The sequence below is a fragment of the Lycium barbarum genome, chromosome 3, assembly GCF_019175385.1.
Source record: "Lycium barbarum isolate Lr01 chromosome 3, ASM1917538v2, whole genome shotgun sequence".
Lineage (NCBI taxonomy): Eukaryota > Viridiplantae > Streptophyta > Magnoliopsida > Solanales > Solanaceae > Lycium > Lycium barbarum.
The window spans coordinates 139,091,117-139,111,843 of record NC_083339.1 but is presented as its reverse complement, the minus strand read 5'-3'; the positions used below and the strand labels follow the sequence as shown (position 1 = coordinate 139,111,843).

Sequence of the window (20,727 nt, the reverse complement as noted above, 5' to 3'; positions counted from 1 at the left end):
AACATAACATATCATATCAGATGGCCATATCATATCATATCATATCATATCATATCAAATGTGTGTACATGGCACAGCATACTCCACAACCCATGTACAAGTAGACCTGCCCCCTCACATCGAGGCACGGCGAACAATGCAGTGGAATACGCTTGATAACATATCCTGGCCCGGGCTCAGTGTGGGAAACATTGAGGCATCCACGAATGGAGTAGTGAGAAACTAAATGCAATAAAAATACCAAATATATTTCCAGAGACTCAATGAGGTATATCGAATGACAAATCAAATCAATGAAATCGGACGGAATCATAGTAAGTAAATTTCGAATGTCATAATGGCTTACGGAAGCACAATCTTTCTGAGATCGTTTCCAAGTTCCAAAACAATTCATAAGGCTTAATGAAATATTTAAAACAATTTTTATTTAGTAGCAAAAGGGTAGTTAGAATGTTTCTTAAAAAAATGCTCGAAGACAAGTCATAAACATGTAAAGGGTAAAATCGGAAATAGTGGGCCCACCTCCGGACAAGCAAAGCGGTGGGCTCCAATTATGCATATTAAACTTATGGGGTCACCTACAAAGGTCCTAGGGACATTCCATAACTTTCTAAGCAGTTTGGGGAAGTTTGCATAATTTTTCAACAAAGCATACCTAAAGGGTTCAATCCTATTGAATGAAAAAGTGACAATTTCAAACGCGGATTCCGATGAGCAGAATATTTTTCGAGGTTCGAATCCGATCCTAGTACACCTAGGACATGCCAAAAGAAGAATCGGGTTAGCTTTACATACCTTATATGCTCTTTACGCCTTTCCAAATTCAATTCCCGTTTCGCCCAAAATCTACAAATGGTCACATTTACCAAATATTAGCCATAAGACTTTAGGACCTAAATCTTAAATCAACACTTTTCTACAAAAAATTGGGCAGCATCTCCCCTATACATATAGCATCCCCGAGAATTCAACTCGGCCAAAACAATCAACAACAACCCAACAACAACAACAATCACTATATAACACAGTATAACTCAACTAGTCCTTTTTCCGACATAATGCAATAACCTTCGTTTCAACCTCTAATTTCCAAACCAATCTCAATGGTTTCACATTCATCATTAATCAAGATCATCACAATATAATTTGGAAGCATTTCATATCATTTCTACAAAATATTCACAAGATATACAAAATATACAAACTTTCCACCAGAGTCATAATTCATCCAAAACTTCCAACCTTTAGCATATTTGTTCATAACATGTTTCCATCTTCCAAGTTCATCAATAATCATCATAATTTGCACCTTAACAACTTCATTCCATAATGTCATAAAATCATACTAAAATGACATAACTTCTACATTCCATTTCAATGCAAACTTACATCATTTTACCTTCATTTACATTACAAGGATCATAACAACACAACTAACACATTAAACAAAATTAATTCATTCCCATTATAATTTCCATATACCACACGGCCAATACCCATATTTCCAACTTCAACCAAATTCATTCAACTTTCATTCTCAATATGAATTCCATCATACCCACAACTAGAATATAACCTAAATTCAACTCACCATATGTATACAACATATATACACACACGGCCACATACTATATTTTATACCCACTTTGCAAACTTCCATTTTTCCATACTTTCAACTCATTTCTACATACCACAACACAAACAAACCTTCATAACATAATAAAAAGGGATGAATTCTTACCTTTTTCTCCAATCTTCCACTTGCCAACACAAGCACTTTCTTGCCTTAAAAATTATACCATGTTGAAGAGCATCCTTGAGTTAGTAATATTGCTAGAAAATTATGATTTTTGAATCAAGATTCATGGACTTGGAAATTCTTTTTTTTTTCTTTGGAGGGGGCCGAACCCCTCTCCTCTTGTTCTTGTTTCTCTCTTTTTTGCTTCTTGAATCATCTAGTGGATAATAATACATATATGGCCCCTTATATTATTTGGCACATGGGAAAATATTCATTAATTTGGTGGGCTTGGGCCTATGATGGCCGGCCACCCCCCTTCTCTATTGGGCCAAATTTTTCATCATTTATTTGGGCCCAATGGCTTATGGATCACATTTTGTAATTCCCGAAACTAATTTCCGAAATTCCAATTTTGCCCTTGGCCTTCTTCAACACTTCCACATTAATATTCTTTCATAAACAACTCATGTGTTAAATGCAATCAATTATGACCTCATTTCTTTCAAGTCAAAATTATTTCCAATTTTCCAATGTGTGAAAACACGGGATATAACATATACTCAATCTCTTAAAGGGTAGCTATGTTCTTGAAACGGGCGAAAAGTAATATCATTCTTTTTATTATTATAATAAAAGTAGAGTTTTTTTTATTATGCAATCATTGGGTGTATTAGTGAAGTAATGATTAGGGGAATCATTATATTCATAGGTTTTTAATTTAGGAAAGATGGTGATGCAGATTACAAATTTAAGTTTCAACCAAAACCATTGTTTCGGTCCGTCAAAGTGGAGCTTAGATCTGGACATTGGGATGAGATTTTACGGTCAAGATTTGAAGATTTTATGGATCATATAATATTTATGATTCGTATGTTAATTCGAAGGGGGCCACTTTTGTCAACTTATTATTCACGACTCAGACCCTTATAAATATTTGATGCAGGGTTGTTGTAGACTATTCTTGGTTAGATTTCAGTACTATTCTTCTAGCATTCAGTACTTTATAGTTTTTGAAGCTTTTTGGAGAACAAAACAAGACAAAGGCAATTACTTATTCTAATTCCAATCAATCGAGAGCATTATGATTTCCATTGTATTATGTTGTTTTTTATTCAAAAGAACTGAAAACTAATAGATAAACAAGGATTAAATGTGCCCCTCCACCCTATCTGTACAAATTAATTACTAAGGTTGTGAACCCTAGGATGAGTGTTATGTGATTGGGAATTGAAATTGATATATGCATAATGAATTGTTAGCATTTACCTATTTTTGTTCTAGATTGTTAGTTAATGGTTGCAAACATTAACTTAAGCCATAAACCTTGTTTTATTTGGGAAGATAAATTAGGGTTTGGTAAGAACAAGTAATAAGAACTCGGGGCATTAATCCTCGTTTAATAGATTCACTTAGTGATAAGAGGAATTTACTTGGCACAAGATTAACCGTTCTTCATATACATTCTTTTATATTTGGGAAAATCATAAAGAGAAATAATCCTTAACTATTGGAAAATATTAGGGATTCAATTAGAGGTTAAGCGCATTCATACAACGATCCATTAGAAGTATTGATAAGTGGTGATTTTACCACTTATTCTAGTCTCTGTATCTTAATTTTTGTATCCTTTATTGATAATATGAGGCTATTTATGGTGTGCATTGCTATTCTCTCAGGTACATTGAGTTATAAAGGGAATTGGGATCAAACCAAGTCAAAAATAAGCCAAAAGAGGCCAAATTGAAAAAATGGCAGAAATTGTGCAAAACTGTCCAATTTTGCAAAAACGGGAAAGAGCTGCAAATCCCAAACTTATGGGGCTATTTTGGTCATATTTTGATGTGAGAAAATTGGGCAACTATAAAAGCAAGACTTGGGCAAAATATCTATATCTTTGGCCACATTTCAAGCTTGGAGTTAGGGTTCATCATCAACCACACCATTGGTTGAGAAGATTGGAGCTCTTGAATGATAAAACTTTTAACCCTTTCTTCAATTCCTTCTTATGTATTGAATATTTAAGTGTGTTGTATTTTATTCTCTCACTTGCATCTTGTTTATGAGAATATCCATTATCAAGTGTTGAATTAAATCTCTTGTTTTGCTTATGTATTGAATAATTTTTTATTTCTAATGAAGTGGGTTAATGTTTTTCTATCAAATCTTCATGCTTTAATGTCTCTTAATGGTTGAAAACATTACTTGTGCCTAAGTACTTTTACTTTGCTTGAGAAAGAAAGTGAAAGTTAGGAAAAGAGTTAGATAGCAAGGACTTGGGTCATTAAATCCATCTAATAACTTGAGCTAGAGATAGGATAGTTAACTTAAGGTTGAATTGATTTTGTTTAACATCACACTCTAAGGCTTGAAAAAGCTTAAGAGTGAAATTCATTGATTTGGTTGAGAGACTTTCAATGAGATTTTAGAAATCATTATCTGTTAACATAAACCCGCTCTTAGTTATAAAATTGTAAAATACATTGGATCGTTACTTGAGAGTAATTTACCTTGTATCCATGCTTGTGGCCATTGATCATTTTACTTTCTTTCTAGGTTAGTTTATGTTTTTGAATTAGTTATAATTTTCTCAAAACCAAAATATTATCAAGTGTTTGGCTTATTGTAGAAAGTGAAAATTCCTTACTTACTTGATCGCCTAGTATATTGTTCCTTGTGGGATTCGACCCCGACTCATAGTTGGGTAATTATATTGCATACGACTGTGTACACTTTCTCTTTGAGGAGTGGATTTAATTTGGACATTATCAATTTTGGCGCCGTTGCCAGGGAACAATTTGGCGTATTTAGGTTAGTTTGGAATTTAAGCTTGTTTGCTTTGGTCCAAACTTTTGAATATTTGTGTTGTTGTTTCGTTGCTTTATTTTATTTTTATATAAAAAAATGGCATCATTCCATGAAAATGGGTCGAATGGTAGTTGTTCATAATTTGATGACCCTTGTCCTTATTGTGGAAGACCCCACTGATAAGTTGGTATTTTTATCAACTTATTTCTTCTTTAATCTTAGATTGCTGCTATGTTTTGATTGAGAAAATAGTGCATTTAATGTCGTTTACTTCCATTTTATTGTTTCATATGTTTGAGAAGAACTTTGAAAGAAATCAAGTGAAAAACAAGTAAAAAGAGACCAAATTGAAGCAAACTGAAAACGTGGCTAAAAATGCAAAAAGGGGTCAGAACTGTAAAAACTGAAATCTGGGGAATATTTTGTCATTTTTGGACTTGGAAAAATTGAGCAACTATAAAAGCAAGACTTGGTGAAATTATTTATCATCTTTGGTCATTTCATAGAAGTCTTGGAGAGCTTAGGGTTTTTGCACCACACTTTGGGGTTGAAGATTGAGTTGAGAACTTTTTAAAATTTTTCTCCATTTCTTTGATTTCTTGCTTTGTAATGAATATCTAAGTGTGTAGTATTTATTTTCTTTACTTGAATCTTGTTTATGGAAATATTATATGATTAAAGTGTTGGATGAAACTCTTGTTTTGCTTATGTATTGAATGATTTTTATTGCTTTTGAAGTGGGTCTTTATTGATTTAATTAATCTTATTCTTTAATGTTTCTGAAGGGATTAGCTAACCTTAAGACCCGCCCATTTACTTCGAATTGAGCTCGAGAGAGGAAGATTGAGATTGGGAAAGATTAATTAACAAGAATTTGGGTCATTAAATCTCATCTAATAACTTGAGCTAGAGATAGGAAAGTTACTTGAGATTATATTGATTGTGCTTAATATCATACTCTAAGGCTTGAGAAAGCTTAGAGTGAAATTCATTAATTTGGTCGAGAGACTTTTGATGAGAATTTAGAAATCATTATCTATTAACATAAACTCACTCATAGTTGTAAAATCGTAAAATACATTGGATCGTTACTTGAGCGTAATTTCCTTTGTATCCATACTTGTGGCCATTGATCATTTTACCCGCTTTCTAGTTAGTTTTATCTTTGTTAGTCGTTAAAACAAAAATCAAATATTGAGAGAGTGTTTGGCTTAGCATAGTTGGTGATAATTCCTTACTTGTTTAAATCGCCTAGTATATTGTTTCTTGTGGGATAAACTCCGACTCATAGTTGGGTAAACTATATTGCATACGACCGTGTACACTTTCTCTTTGAGGAGTGGATTTGAATATTATCACCCACTCCTGGCAAAATTGTTTAACGTTTCCCGGAGGAGGATTGTCCGCACAATCTAGAACCCATGAGTGGAGCATATGTGATAGATGTGGTGGTCAAAATGACCACTGATCTAATTATGCTTATGTGTCCTTCCGTTCCCTGAACCCCCACTATGACGATTCTACTTTTTATTGTGACAATGATAGGAAAATGGAAGTGGAAGAAGTTGAGAAAGGTCAAAATGGAGAGTTCAAGCTCATAATGGAGTGCCTACTTGATGGAGGAAATGAAAATCAAAAAGCCTTGGAGAACTACTTGGAAACTAGTATCCTAAATGGTTTGATGACTGAAGGAAAAACATCCTCCATGGGCACTTAAACAAAATCAAGAAAAATTCTCAAATGCTCAATATGAAAGGATAATGCCCATGTTGGAGGCCAACTTTGAAAAGAAGGAATCAAGAATTGAATGTCCTCCAACTGGCTTTATGCTAATTGGAGATGCCAAAGAAAAAGAAAAGAAATTAGAGTTAACCGTTGTCATGAAAAATATGGTTGAAATTGACTCTAGTTCGAGGGAAAATGAGAATGTCAAAATCAGGACATATTTGCAAATTGGGAGGTTGAAGTCTCACTCCAAGCATTTTTCAACATTGAATTTGTATGGTGATGTGGGAATTGAGCCACACACATCCATGTTGGATGGTGAAGAAGAACGACAAGTGCCTTACATTTTGCAATTCGAAAGAGTAAGAAGGCAAAATGACATTCCTCATTTGAAAGCCAAGAAGTGCAAAATGAAGAAATTAACGTTTGGCTTGTTCATCTACTTACCACTCCCCACCTCTCATGGTCACAAACTTGAGTCCAAGTTAGGTGGCCCAATTCATATCTTCCAAATGGAAGGAAAAGTGGTAAAGTTGGTAACCGTCGTGGCGCGACGTTAACTCAAGCGCTTCTTGGGAGGCAACCCAAGTCTTTTGTTTAATGTTTGTTTATGTGTGTAGGATGCAAGGTTGCAAGGAAGTGAAGGGGAAAATAAATATAAAAATGGACTCTTGGAAAAATTGGAAAAGGAAAAAAGAACCAAAGGCAACGGTGAATTTGCGGCCTTGATACGGCACCACATCTATGGATGCGGCGAAAAATTACAGCCACATCTTCACCCCACAAAATGGCAGTGACCAATGAAAACATGAAGTTTGCGATCAATTTGCGGCTCTGCAACTTTAGTTTGCGGCCGCAACTTTGCTCAACCTTATCAGCCAGTGCCACGTCAGGTAAGTGGAGTTTGTGGAGAGAATGCAAGGTCGCAAACTCGATATGCGACCGCATTCCCTGTGCAAACTCCAAAGGCATATAAGGTTTGTTTTGAAACTCGTTTTCATTTTTTTTCCCTTTAGGTCTCAAAAGTGTCACTTTTCCCTCCTTTCTATCCCTAAGCCTACATTATTTTATTTTTTTTCTTAGCTTCTTTAATTAGTCTTGTAGTTTAGGTGTAGGTTCTCCTTTGAGCAAGAATGTGGAAACTTGTGGCTTGTTTGGTACTAATAGAGTTAGTCTCTTGCATGTGAAGCGTTTAATTGAGCATACCTCTCCAAGTGAAATTTAAGTGAAATGAAAAGCAAGATGCATAGAAAGAATGATCTTTGTAACAACTTTTTGTCTCATTTTGTGACTCTTTACCTACTAGATGGGTTTACTTTGGATTATGAGATATTGCTCTAATTGTTTTTGCTTAGGAAATGAAATTGATCCATCTTGACTGGTTCATATGCCTTGTGTGGTGAGTGTTTGTTGAATAATTCTTGTACTTAGTTTTATCATCTAGAACTTGCCTGGTTAGTCTTTCAATGCTAGTTTTGATTATGTTGGTTGGAGAGATGACCATGGGCTATCTTTATGATTTTTTAAAAAGCCTCTTTAGCCTTTATAGCCTATCATTGCATAAATAATATCACTAGCAACCCCATTTGAGCCTATGACCTTTTCTTTGATTGTCACATTACAAGCCTTTACCCTTCTTGATGAAATTCTCTCTTTTGAACCTTTCCCTCCTTGAACATTAAATTGTGAATTTGAGGCCAAAAGCCTAAGTTGAGGTGTTAGTGTTGCTTGAGAAGAGGTGAAAATTGGTGTTATGAAAAAGTCAAAAGAAATGAAGAAAATTTGAAAAATACAAAAAAAAAAAGGCAAACTTTTTGTGCAAAAAAAAATGTATCCTTGTGAAAAAAGAATTCGAAAGGAACAAAAACATTAGAAATCAAGAAAATTGTTGCACAAAAAGAGTTGGAATAATTGGGGAAAATAGTATGCAAAGGAAGAAATGATGTTTTGAAATGAAGAGGAAAGTGGACATAAGGTACTGTGTAGTGTTCTAGGAGGGTGTAGTCACTTCTATCCAAATATTTATACTGCCCTTCCCTAAGCCGACATTACAAGCTTAAAAAGTCCCTATGTGATCTCTAATCGAATGTTCTTGAGTTAGTCATGATTGAAAATAAGGGCAATCTTTTGGTGTGATATTTGTTAGGACTAGAATTTCTTTGTTGAGTGTGAGTGACTTTGTGTATATGTCCCTCGTGTTGTTGTTGTTGTGAATATAGTGATTTTGGGACTTTCTTTCTCGTGAGGGCATATGGATTACGATAGATTGGTGATGTTGAAAAAATTCCAAGTTGAGTCAATTCAGCATATCTAGTAATCTAGTGGTTTTGAGTCACTTCTTGAGGCTTGGTTGTTGTTACTTGATTGTTTTGAAACTCCATTGCATTCTTGAATTTGTATTTGAAAATGAGGGAGTTATTTGGTTAAAGATTCACATGCTTGTAGCCTAATTATTTGTACCAACCAAAGTCATGAGTTTTGTGCTTAATTGATGAATGTGATTTGAAATGATAGTGATACTACTTGAACTTGAATTGATAGGTCCTCATTGAGTTTTTGGTTTTGATTTGCTTAAGGACGAGGAAAGACTTTAAGTTGGGGGTGTTGATAAGTGGTCATTTCACCACTTATTCTAGTCTCTTTACCTTAGTTTTTGTATATCCTTTATTGATAATATGAGGCTATTTATGGTGTGCATTACTATTCTCTCAGGTACATTGAGTTATAAAGGGAATTGGGATCAAACCAAGTCAAAAACAAGTCAAAAGAGGCCAAATTGAAAAAAGGGCAAAAACTGGACAATTTTGCAAAAACTGTGCAAAACTGTCCAATTTTGCAAAAACGGGAAAGAGCTGCAACTCCCAAACTTATGGGGCTGTTTTGGTCATATTTTGATGTGAGAAAATTGGGCAACTATAAAAGCAAGACTTGGGCAAAATATCTATATCTTTGGCCACATTTCAAGCTTGGAGCTAGGGTTCATCATCAACCACACCATTGGTGGAGAAGATTGGAGCTCTTGAATGATAAAACTCTTAACCCTTTCTTCAATTCCTTGTTATGTGGGAAACTGGTACAAACACATCACCGAACACAAAAACAAGGAGATATCATTTTCAACAGCATCATCAACGATCGAATAGGAATCCAAAACTTCAGGATCGATCTCATCAATTTCCCAGCTTCAAGCACAAGTAACAACCCACCACATGTTTGATATTTTGGCTCAAAGAAGTATTTACCTTTTGTTTACTTATAGCCTCTGGGCACTCCTCCTCTCTCTTCTAAAATAACCATTTCAATCTCGTATGGCCACGGCGGCCGGCGGCCAGCCCCCTCCGGTGGCTGGTGTGCCATCAACCAACACCACAAACAACACTGCACCTCAACTAAATTATAGGTCAGCCTTACAACCAACTACAACAGAGGAAACCTTAAACCTTAAACCCATAACATATTTGCATGGAGAACCAACGATTGCATGGACGAGGAAGGAATTTTTGGAATTGTCGCGACGCCAAAATTTAAAATATGCTGTTATTGCGAAATTCTCTCATGGCAGGCCAGATTTACATGAATTGAGAAAGTTTATGCCAATTCAATTAGGGATTAAAGGGCGTTGTGAAATTGGTTATCTAGAGGAACAACACCTTCTTATAAGACTTTCTTTGCTTGAAGATTATGCATTCCTAACATCCAGCGCATCTGAATTGCATTATAGGGGGAGGATATACCCTGTAAGATTTTTAATATGGAATCCATGGTTCAACCCGGAGGAGGAAACAACGATAGCAGTCGCATGGATTTTATTCCCTGGACTACCCACAAACCTTTTTGATAAAGAATCAATGTTCTCTATGGCACAAGCAGTAGGTACACCATTGGTGATCGATAAATCAACTACTAATCAGACAAGACCAAGTTGTGCACGTGTGAAGGTGGAAGTAAATCTTCTAAAAGAATTGCCAAAGAGAATCCATATTAGTTGCGTCGACGAGGAGAATGGAGAAATACAAGCAAAATGGCAAAGGATCCAATATGACTATTTGCCCAAATATTGCAACCACTGTAAACTACAAGGTCATGATATACAAGGCTGTTGGGTAGTACATCCGGAATATAGGCCAAAGAAGGAGGAAACAAAGCTGGAACATCATAAAGAGCCTGAAACATCAAAGCAGAAATAGGTTAATGAGGTTGGTAAAGATTAAAATGAAGATAAACAAAATGGAAAAAACTATGAAAATAATAATTCTCAACCTGCCAAACCAGTGGCAGCATAGGTGAATGGAGCATACAACTACTATGGGAGAAATTATGGGAATAACAACAAAATGGAGTGGAATGCAGTGACTCATAAAAAGAAAAAAAATAACAACATGGAAGAGGGGCAAAAAGGAAAGGAAGCAAGGGATAACACATAGGAAAAGAGCCAGCAAAATACAGCAGGAAAGGAGGTGAGCAAAGGAAATTCTTTTGAGGCACTTACAAAGGTTGATGAGGAAAATTCTCTGGAGGTAACTAAAGAACAAGGGCAGCAACACATTTCAACCAAACCTGGGGTGGAATCATCTGCTGGTAAATCACAGGGAGAGCCGAGCAAGGATCAAACAGTAGTGGAGTGTAGTTCCTCTAAAAAATCTGCAAACAAGGATAACACAGACGAAGGCAGCAAATCAGAGAGAGAAGTCGACAAAAATGATCAAACACAACAAAGCCACATCAGTCCCAACAATCAGACAGAGGCGTCAAAACCAGAGGAAAGCAAAGAAAAAATGGAAAAAACAGTAATCACATTCGTGGGGAAGAAGATCAGCTAAATAATGAGGTGATAAGTAAAAAGGTTGAGGAAGTGATCAACAATTCGGAAGTAGTTGAGAAAGAACAGGTGAATGCTGAAATAATGCAACATGTGGATCTGAATAAGGTGCCAGATAAACCACCCGATGATAGTTTGTATGGGACAACCGAAGAGGAAGGTGTTTTATCACCTTTAAAAGAACCTGATGACACTCAATCATCATCAGAAGTGGAGAAAGGGATCACTTTGGTCCAACATGTGGAGAAGAAACAACAAGGGGAACAAATTGAAGAAGCTATCGGGGAAATCAGAAATATAAATGTTGAAGTCAATAAGGTTGATGCTAGGGATAATGTGGAAGAAATTCAAAAGCAAAACTCTCAGTTAACAGCTAAGAATTTTGAGCAGAGTGTCCAGCAACAAAAGGAACAAGTTGAAGACGGAGAAATTGACATTAGTAATGATGAAGAACTGGATGAGCAGAACATAGCACAAAGTATGCAAAAGGCTATGGTTAAAGGGGACATATCACCAAGACATGGCGAAAATCAAAAAAAGCAAAATGCCAAGAAGGCAGTCAGAGAAAAAAGTGCACCTCCAGCAGTGACAGCAGGTGTACAAACAAGGAAAACAACTTCAAAATCCAAAGTTTCCCAATGAATAGTGCATTAATTTGGAACATTAGGTCTGTTAATACTCAACAAGCCTTTGAGAGGGTGGTGATGTTACACAGACAGAAAAAATTTAATTTTATTGCTTTAATGGAACCTTTTCAACATCAAAGACACATTGAGATGTAAAAATTATGGGTGGGAATGGCAACCTCATGGCATAATCGGAATGGAAAAATTTGGATATTTATAGATGATGAGTTTCAGGTGGAGACCCAAATGGATACTGAACAATTATTGTCATTGAAGTTGACAAGATTAATTGGAGGGCAGGAAATGGTCATTTCTATGGTATATGCTAGTACTGATAGAGCAACTAGAGTGACTTTGTGGAATGATCTTCTTCATATTTCAAACACTATAGATTCACCATGGCTAGTGGGAGGTGATTTTAATGTCATTGTGGATGAGATAGAGAAATTTGGAGGCCTAGAAGTACCTTTTGTGGAAATAGAAGACTTAAATCAATGTATCAACATTTGTCAACTTACAGACTTGGGGTTCAAAGGGAGCATGTACACTTGGTGGAATGGAAGGTCAGATGAGCAGTGCATTTTCAAAAGGCTAGATAGATGTTTAGCTAATCAAGGGCTACAGGATTTATACCCTAACATTGAGGTTGAGCATATTATCAAGCAAGGATCAGATCATTCACCATTGCTGATTACTTGCAAGGAGGATAGTAGGGTAATCAAGAAATCATTCAGATTCTTGAATTTTTGGATTGAACATCCTACCTTCCTTGATGTGGTGAAGGAAAATTGGTCAGGGTTTCATGGATCAGATCCTTTTTATATTTTTCATAGTAAACTGAAGAAATTAAGTAAGGTATTGTCTAAATGGAGCAGAGATACTTATGGTAATATCTTCAGGCAGATTGATACTCTAGAAGAGATAGTAAAAGTTCATGAGCAGGAATTTGAGGAGAATCCTTCTGGGGCCAATAGAGAAAGACTACAAAAGGTGCAAGCAGAGTTGATTAAGTTCTATACAGTAGAGGAGAAGTTCTGGAAACAAAAATCCGGAATGCAATGGTTCATGGATGGAGATAGAAATACAAAATTTTTCCATGCTCATGTGCAAGGGAAAAGAAAAAAGTTGCAAATAAACAGAATTCAGAACCAGAATGGAGTGTGGCTTGAAAGAGAAGAAGATATTGTGGTGGAAGCTATTAATTTCTTTCAGGAACAGTTCACTGCAGAAACAGAGGCTACTGATTTTGGTCTGTTAGATAAAATTCCAAAACTTATCTCAACAGAACAAAATAATGTTATTAATGAGTTTCCTGAAGAAAATGAAATCAAAGAGGCAGTGTTTGGGTTGAATGCTAACAGTGCAGGTGGTCCTGATGGATATACTGGGAAATTTTTTCAAGCAACATGGGATATTATTTCTAATAATGTCATCACCATGGTGCATGCTTTCTTTTGTGGACATGAACTCCCAAGGTACATTACTTGCACTAATTTGGTACTATTGCCTAAGAAGAAGAAGGTGGTTACTTGTTCAGATCTGAGGCCTATTAGTTTGAGTAATTTCATCAGCAAAGTGTTTTCTAGAATTATTCATAATAGACTGGTGAAATTATTACCAACTATAATTTCTCCTTAGCAGACTGGTTTTGTCAAAGGCAGAAGTATTGTGGAAAATATCTTACTGGTGCAAGAAATAGTATATGATATCAAAATAAGAGGTAAACCTGCCAATACAGTTATCAAACTTGATATGGCAAAGGCGTATGATAGGGTATCTTGGCTTTTCTTAACAAAGGTGCTTAAACAAATGGGTTTTGAAGAGAGGTTAATTGACATGGTGTATAGAATTATTTCCAATAACTGGTATTCAATCTTGATAAATGGGCAAGCTCAGGGTTTCTTCAAATCTTCTAGAGGTGTAAAGCAAGGTGATCCTTTATCACCTACGTTATTCATTTTAGCTGCAGAATGCATGACAAGGGCACTGAATGGGTTACATTACAAAGCAGGGTATGTGGGATATGGTATGCCTAAATGGAGTCCATATATCAATCATCTTGCTTATGCAGATGACACCATCATTTTCACATTTGCACAGCATGATTCTTTGAAGATGGTGATGGAAACTTTGACGGAGTATGAGAAGATTAGTGGCCAAAAAATCAATAAAGAAAAGAGTGCTGTGTATTTACATCACTCTGTATCTCAAACAGTGGTCAATGGTGTGATCGAGGAAACAAATATCCCCAGAAAAGAGTTCCCTTTTACTTATTTAGGAGTACCAATCTACTATGGAAGAAAGAGGATTTGTCATTTTAAGGAGATCATTGATAAGATCCAGAAAAGGCTAAGCTTATGGACAGGAAAACTCCTTTCCATAGGGGGAAGGACTACTCTCATTAAGCATGTCCTTCAGAGCATGCCCATCCATTTACTCTCAGCTTGTGATCCTCCTTCAGGAGTGTTTGCTCAGATTCACAGGTTACTGGCGAAGTTTTTCTGGAGTAATTCAGTGAGGAACTCAAGTAAACACTGGTCCACTTGGACCACTCTTTGTTATCCAAACGAAGAGGGAGGAATGGGTTTCAGATGTATGCAAGATATGTCCAGGGCCTTATTTGCCAAGCTATGGTGGAATTTTAGAACAAAGCAATCATTGTGGAGGACTTACATGTGCAATCAGTATCTGAAAAAAGTCAATGTTATTTTAGCAGAATGGAAAGGAGGCACCTATGTGTGGAAAAAAATGCTACAGGTTAGAGATGATATTGATCAGGAAATTTGGTGGAAGCTTAATCAAGGAAATTCTCATTTCTGGATAGACAACTGGTCTGGAATGGGAGCTTTATATCATAGAGTACCTATAAATTTCCAATGTGATTTTACAATTGTACTGGTTAAAGAAGTTCAAGAGGGGGGAAGATGGAATGAGGAGACACTAAGAGGGATTCTTCGTGTAGAAATGGCTAATCAAATTGTTCAACATGTGAAACCACCTACAGGTGGAGAAGAGCTTGATAAGGCATACTGGAAACTTGACTCTAGAGGTATTTTTTCTGTAAGTTCTGCATTTCAATTACTCAGACAGAAGAAAGAATCTAGTAAGTTATATGACAACATATGGGTTAAAAAACTGCCTATCAAGATATGTTTCTTTGTTTGGAAACTATGGCAATCCAAATTACCTCTAGATGACACCTTAAAAAAGTGGGGTTTTCAAATTGCATCTAGATGTAGTTGTTGTCTAACACCTCAAGAGGAAACTATTTCACATGTTTTCCTAGGGTCTGCAGTGGCACAAGAAATTTGCAGTACTTTTGTGGACCTGCTGGAATTAATATAGCAGGTTTACAGTTGACTCAGGTTATCACATCTTGGTGGGAAGCTTTAGTCAACAACCATATTGAGATGATATACCAAGCTGTGCCAATTGTTATTGTTTGGGAACTTTGGAAAAGGAGAAACACTCTACTGCATGGTGGCAAGTTGGCAGTGAATAGTCTAAAATATAAGATTCTGCATTCTCTTATTCTATTCATGAAGGCAAGAAGAAAAAAATTCAAGTATGCTCCATATAGCTGGGTGGATGTACTGAAAGCACTGCCTGCCTGTTCTCCTAAAATGAAGATAATTCAGGTAGGTTGGAGACCCCCAGATATAGGATGGCTAAAATGCAACACTGATGGAGCATCAAGGGGAAATCCTGGTAGAAGTTCATGGAGTTTTTGTCTGAGAAATGAAGATGGAGATCTGATTTTTGCTTAATCTCAGGAAATGAAAGAGGGTAATTATACTAATACTGAGGCTGAAGCAGAATCCATTGTACAGGCTTTGAGATACATGGAGAGAAAACATATTCCTCATATAATTCTGGAAACTGACTCTATGTTAATGAAAAATGTAATGGAGAAGAGGTGGCATAGCCCTTGGCAAATCATCAACAGAGTAGAGGAGATTTGGAGGATTATGAATCAAAGAACAATTCTGATTTCTCATGTGTATAGAGAGGGGAATAAACTTGCAGATTTTCTTGCAAATTTAGCTCTGGACATGGGAGATTTCACTGCTAATAGCTTTCAGGAGATGGAAGTATGGGGTAGGAAGCTTATTAACAGTGATAAAAGCAAGGTACCTTATTTGAGAATCAGGAATTGTAAAAGATGATGGATTATATGCAACATAAAAAGGAACAGAAGGAGAGAACAAGGAGAAGGGTTACTAAGTATCAACATTCTCAAATTCTGTGGAAGGAGAGAATGGAGATATTTGTTTTTTTTTTTACTTTAACATGTTTGTTTCATGTGCAGGTTTCCTACGCATAGTGTATACAATAATACAAGGTTTAAACAGTTATTACACTAATGAAGAGGCAAATTACTCACAGCAGGCAAATAAACACAATTGGAGAACCTTAACACTCAAATATGGAGAACAACAAGCCAAAAAAGACGCACATAGTAGCAAATCCACAATGATATGGAAGCCATACTCAAAACTGACATCGGGCACAAAATCTATATATACAAATCCCGCTCTTACAATCCATATAAAAGTCAGTAGAGGAACACAAAGATCCAGATCACAAACAACAGCGAAGCGACAAAACTTTCAATCAACTTTGGTAGAACTAGAACCGCAAAAATGAAGGTGGAAATGCAGGAAACCAAAGCAGAGATCAAGCAACAAACCAGAGTACAGAGAAAATCAAAGTTCAAATCAGTTGAGAAGATGGATATGGAAGAGATTCCGGTGCACGACTACCACCACCGTGTTTATCCCCAGTTTCCTAATTCTCTTCAGCTCAAACTATTTACATTTCATTTTGTTGTTTTATGTTGACTACTGAGACGATGACGTTTATTGCTTTAGACAATATTAATAAAATAGCCCTAGGTGGTACAAAGCCTAGTGGCCTTTAATTTAAAAAAAATAAAAATAAAAAAATTCCTTGTTATGTATTGAATATTTAAGTGTGTTATATTTTATTCTCTTACTTGCATCTTGTTTATGAGAATATCCATTATCAAGTGTTGAATTAAATCTCTTGTTTTGCTTATGTATTGAACAATTTTTTATTTCTAATGAAGTGGGTTAATGTTTTTCTATCAACTCTCCATACTTTAATGTCTCTTAATGGTTGAAAACATTACTTGTGCCTAAGTACTTTTACTTTGCTTGAGAAAGAAAGTGAAAGTTAGGAAACGAGTTAGATAGCAAGGACTTGGGTCATTAAATCCATCTAATAACTTGAGCTAGAGATAGGATAGTTAACTTAAGGTTGAATTGATTTTGTTTAACATCACACTCTAAGGCTTGAAAAATCTTAAGAGTGAAATTCATTGATTTGGTTGAGAGACTTTCAATGAGATTTTAGAAATCATTATCTATTAACATAAACCCGTTCTTGTAAATTTGTAAAATACATTAGATCGTTACTTGAGAGTAATTTACCTTATATCCATGCTTGTGGCCATTGATCATTTTACTTTCTTTCTAGGTTAGTTTATGTTTTTGCATTAGTTATAATTTTCTCAAAACCAAAATATTATCAAGTGTTTGTCTTAGTGTAGAAAGTGAAAATTCCTTACTTGCTTGATCGCTTAGTATATTGTTCCTTGTGAGATTCGACCCCGACTCATAGTTGGGTAATTAAATTGCATACGACCGTGTACACTTTCTCTTTGAGGAGTGGATTTGGACGTTATCAAGACCAACCACCATAGCATACGCTTTATCTAAAAGGAGACACAACCTTGGTTTCTTTTACCCATTTATTACAACTAAAACCAATGAGTTAGTAAACAACCAATCTTCAACAAACTTAACAGGATACGAAATTAGACCACAAGAAAGTGTTGTACGACTTTAGTAACCTTTTCACCCCATATTCTCTGTGGATTCGATCCCAACCTTGTTGGGTTACTATATTTGACATCATCCGATTTACGTCATTTAATAGGTGTAATTTGAGCGTATCAGACATACCTACCAAACGAGCTCTAATAGTGTTAATGGTATAATTTACAAACATAAGATAAACATGGCTAGATAATCAAAAACTTTGATGTGAATTATCACATCAAAAGTGTACATGGTAATCGCATTTGGTCTAACGTCTGATCACGTCCTCACAAAGGAAGACCAAAGAGTAGAAATTTTTTGACTCACCTATATATCTTTTCTTCTAGAATTTAAATCAATATAGCAGCCTCAAATATCAATTTTTACCTAACCTATTTGCTCCAAATTCCAATGATAAGAACAGAAACTGAAAACCTGGACATGAACATGAGCATGAGCATGAGTACATATATATATATATATATATATAACATAAGTAAAACATGATAAGTAGGGAGAGCATTTCATAAACCGACAACATAATATCACCACGTGGATACGTGGAGTCTGGTACCTTACCGGACCAGTAGAGCCCCCATACCTTGCCAAGGTATAAGGTGGTAACGTGCCTGATGGATCCATTCAGTGTGAAATTAAGAAATCGTCCTAACTGGGCGGAGCGATCCTTGTCCTACGATGGCTACGTAGTTTCAGGCTATCTGAGCCTTCTCGGTAATTCATGCAACTCCCAAAAATATGAACATGATATAATTGGTTAAGAAGCCCATGATTTTCGTGAATTAACATGTACTTGTCTTGTAATCATGATTTCACGAAATAACTTGTAAACATGGTTTCATGAAATAACTTGTAAACATGTTTTCATGAAATAACTTGTAAACATGGTTTCATGAAATAACTTGTAAACATTGTTTCATGAAATAACTTGTAAACATATTTTCATGAAATAACTTGTAAATATGGTTTCATGAAATAACTTGTAAACATGATTTCATGAAATAACTTGTATTTAGCATGTATGTATCTTGTATCATAGCATGAAAATAATTATATAATATAGCAGCATGAAAACTTGTAGACATGTAGGATGTTCATGAAATAATCATTCTTAGTTAAAAACATGCATGTAAGAACGCATGGAATACAAGATAAGGGTTTTCATGGATTACGGACTAATTCTCAATAATCATATGAAGTTATTAAGAACACAATGATAGAATAATAGCAATTCATACATAATAAAATCGTGGACATATAATCATGGACATGGACCTAGGGTTAGCATGAGCATGGTATAGAAATCCTAGTTTTCATAAGGATTCATACTTTATGGATTAAGAGGCGAAGGGAAGAACAATGATGTTCCCACACGTAGATAGCAACCTTACATACCTGGTAATGCTCCAAAACTTGAATTAAAAAGTTGAACTTTGAAGAAGATTTCCAAAATCTTGAATTATTGAACTTTGAGATGGGTTTTCTTGAAAACCCTAGTTTAGGAATGATGATTTCCTCTTTAGATTACAAGGATATGTGTTAGAATTGATTTGGAATAATTAGAGTAGGCTTACCTTGGTGTTCTTGATGATGGAGGAGGGTAGGAGGTCGTTCTAGGGCATGAACGAATGAAAAATAATGATTTAAACTGATATGGACGAATATATACTGTTCTGGAAAAATTAAAGTTTAGACTCAGTTAAATACTGGTCGTATTTTGAAATACGGGGCCGTATTTCGTATGGACTGCACTGCGTCTCTTCAGTAAAATGGCCATAACTCTTTGCACAGATGCCAATTTGACCCCCATAATATACCGTTGGAAAGATATTTCAAAGTTCTACAACTTTCATCAAGGAAGTTTTTCCAAATTCCAAATACATTTTGAAATACGGCCATATTTTGAAATACAGTATGTATTTAACGATGTAACCTCTAAGTGTCAAATTCCAGAATGCTCATACCAGTTTACGACATGAAATACGGGCCGTATACTGAAATACGGTCACTGTTCATGGGCGTAACCCACCATCTTACAACTGAAGAGGAAATTTCAAATTCCCACATTCTTTATCTGGTTTTCTTAGTCTAGGATCATGGTCAAAGCTTAGGTTAAAGGTACGGGAGGTTACAAAATCTCCCCTTTGGGATCATTCGTCCTCGAATGATGGGTCATGATTAAGAACATGGCTGGACATGGCTTGAATACATAACATGAAAGAAACATGCCGTAAAACATAAGAGCTTGACATGGTTACGTAGGAACATGGTCATGGATCATCAGAACTGAATACGTGATTACATGAAAACATGTACATGGGGAACATGAAACTGAGTAGCACCTACATGAATGAGAATCATGAAACATTTGTCCTCAATTTATGACTAGTGGTTAAGAATCGCTACAAACTCTGGAATCTACAAAATTTATGGCAGGACTTCCTTCATAATTCGAACCCTCACGACATTTCTCAAATGCTTGTAAGCTAACTAAAGTACCAACACACAACTCACACGGTATCTTAATATGCATGATGTGACATAACGTGATTACTGCATCTTGTATGTAGCTAACATAAATACTAAGCTGGCTTGAACACATGGACATTGGCTGAATGATTACATGATTACTATACATGGGGTTTGGAATAAAATCCGTAGGAACAAATGACATGAGTACTGGAAATAGGCACGAACATGACATGATTACCTGGGCATGAGACGCATGACGTGGGACATAAATACATGAAACTGGATTTCATGAATACATGAGTGCTAAACTGTCATGAGATACGAATATGTGTAAACATGGATATCGTAACATGGGATCTGAATGTCGAAAACATGATTGTTACAACATGAGGGTTGAATACTAAGCGCATGTAGGATTTGTATACTTAGATACTTAATCATAGATGTTCATATGTCACCATGGTAATATGAGATAGGAGTATGACTTAGGCTTTGAATATAAGCGCAACTCGATGTGAATGCGCCAGACTTGAGTCGTATAACAAGAATATGATCCTAACATAGGTAATCCTAAATCTCTGGCATAGGCATGACATGAATACGTCGAATCTGAGTAGAATACTCCTGAGATAAGTACCACAGGGTACATGAAAATATATCTATTTGAATATAGGAATG

At 35.8% G+C, this 20,727-nt stretch overlaps 1 long non-coding RNA gene across 1 annotated transcript; it reads right to left on the bottom strand.

Moving 5' to 3' along the window:
* Positions 1-10,127: 10,127 nt before the first annotated feature.
* LOC132634289 (uncharacterized) lies at positions 10,128-16,552 on the bottom strand. Its single transcript, XR_009580107.1, has 3 exons — positions 16,407-16,552; positions 10,761-10,912; positions 10,128-10,435 (listed from the first exon to the last, which is right to left on the bottom strand). It is a non-coding gene; the product is annotated as an uncharacterized LOC132634289 (long non-coding RNA).
* Between the last annotated feature and the right edge of the window lie 4,175 nt (positions 16,553-20,727).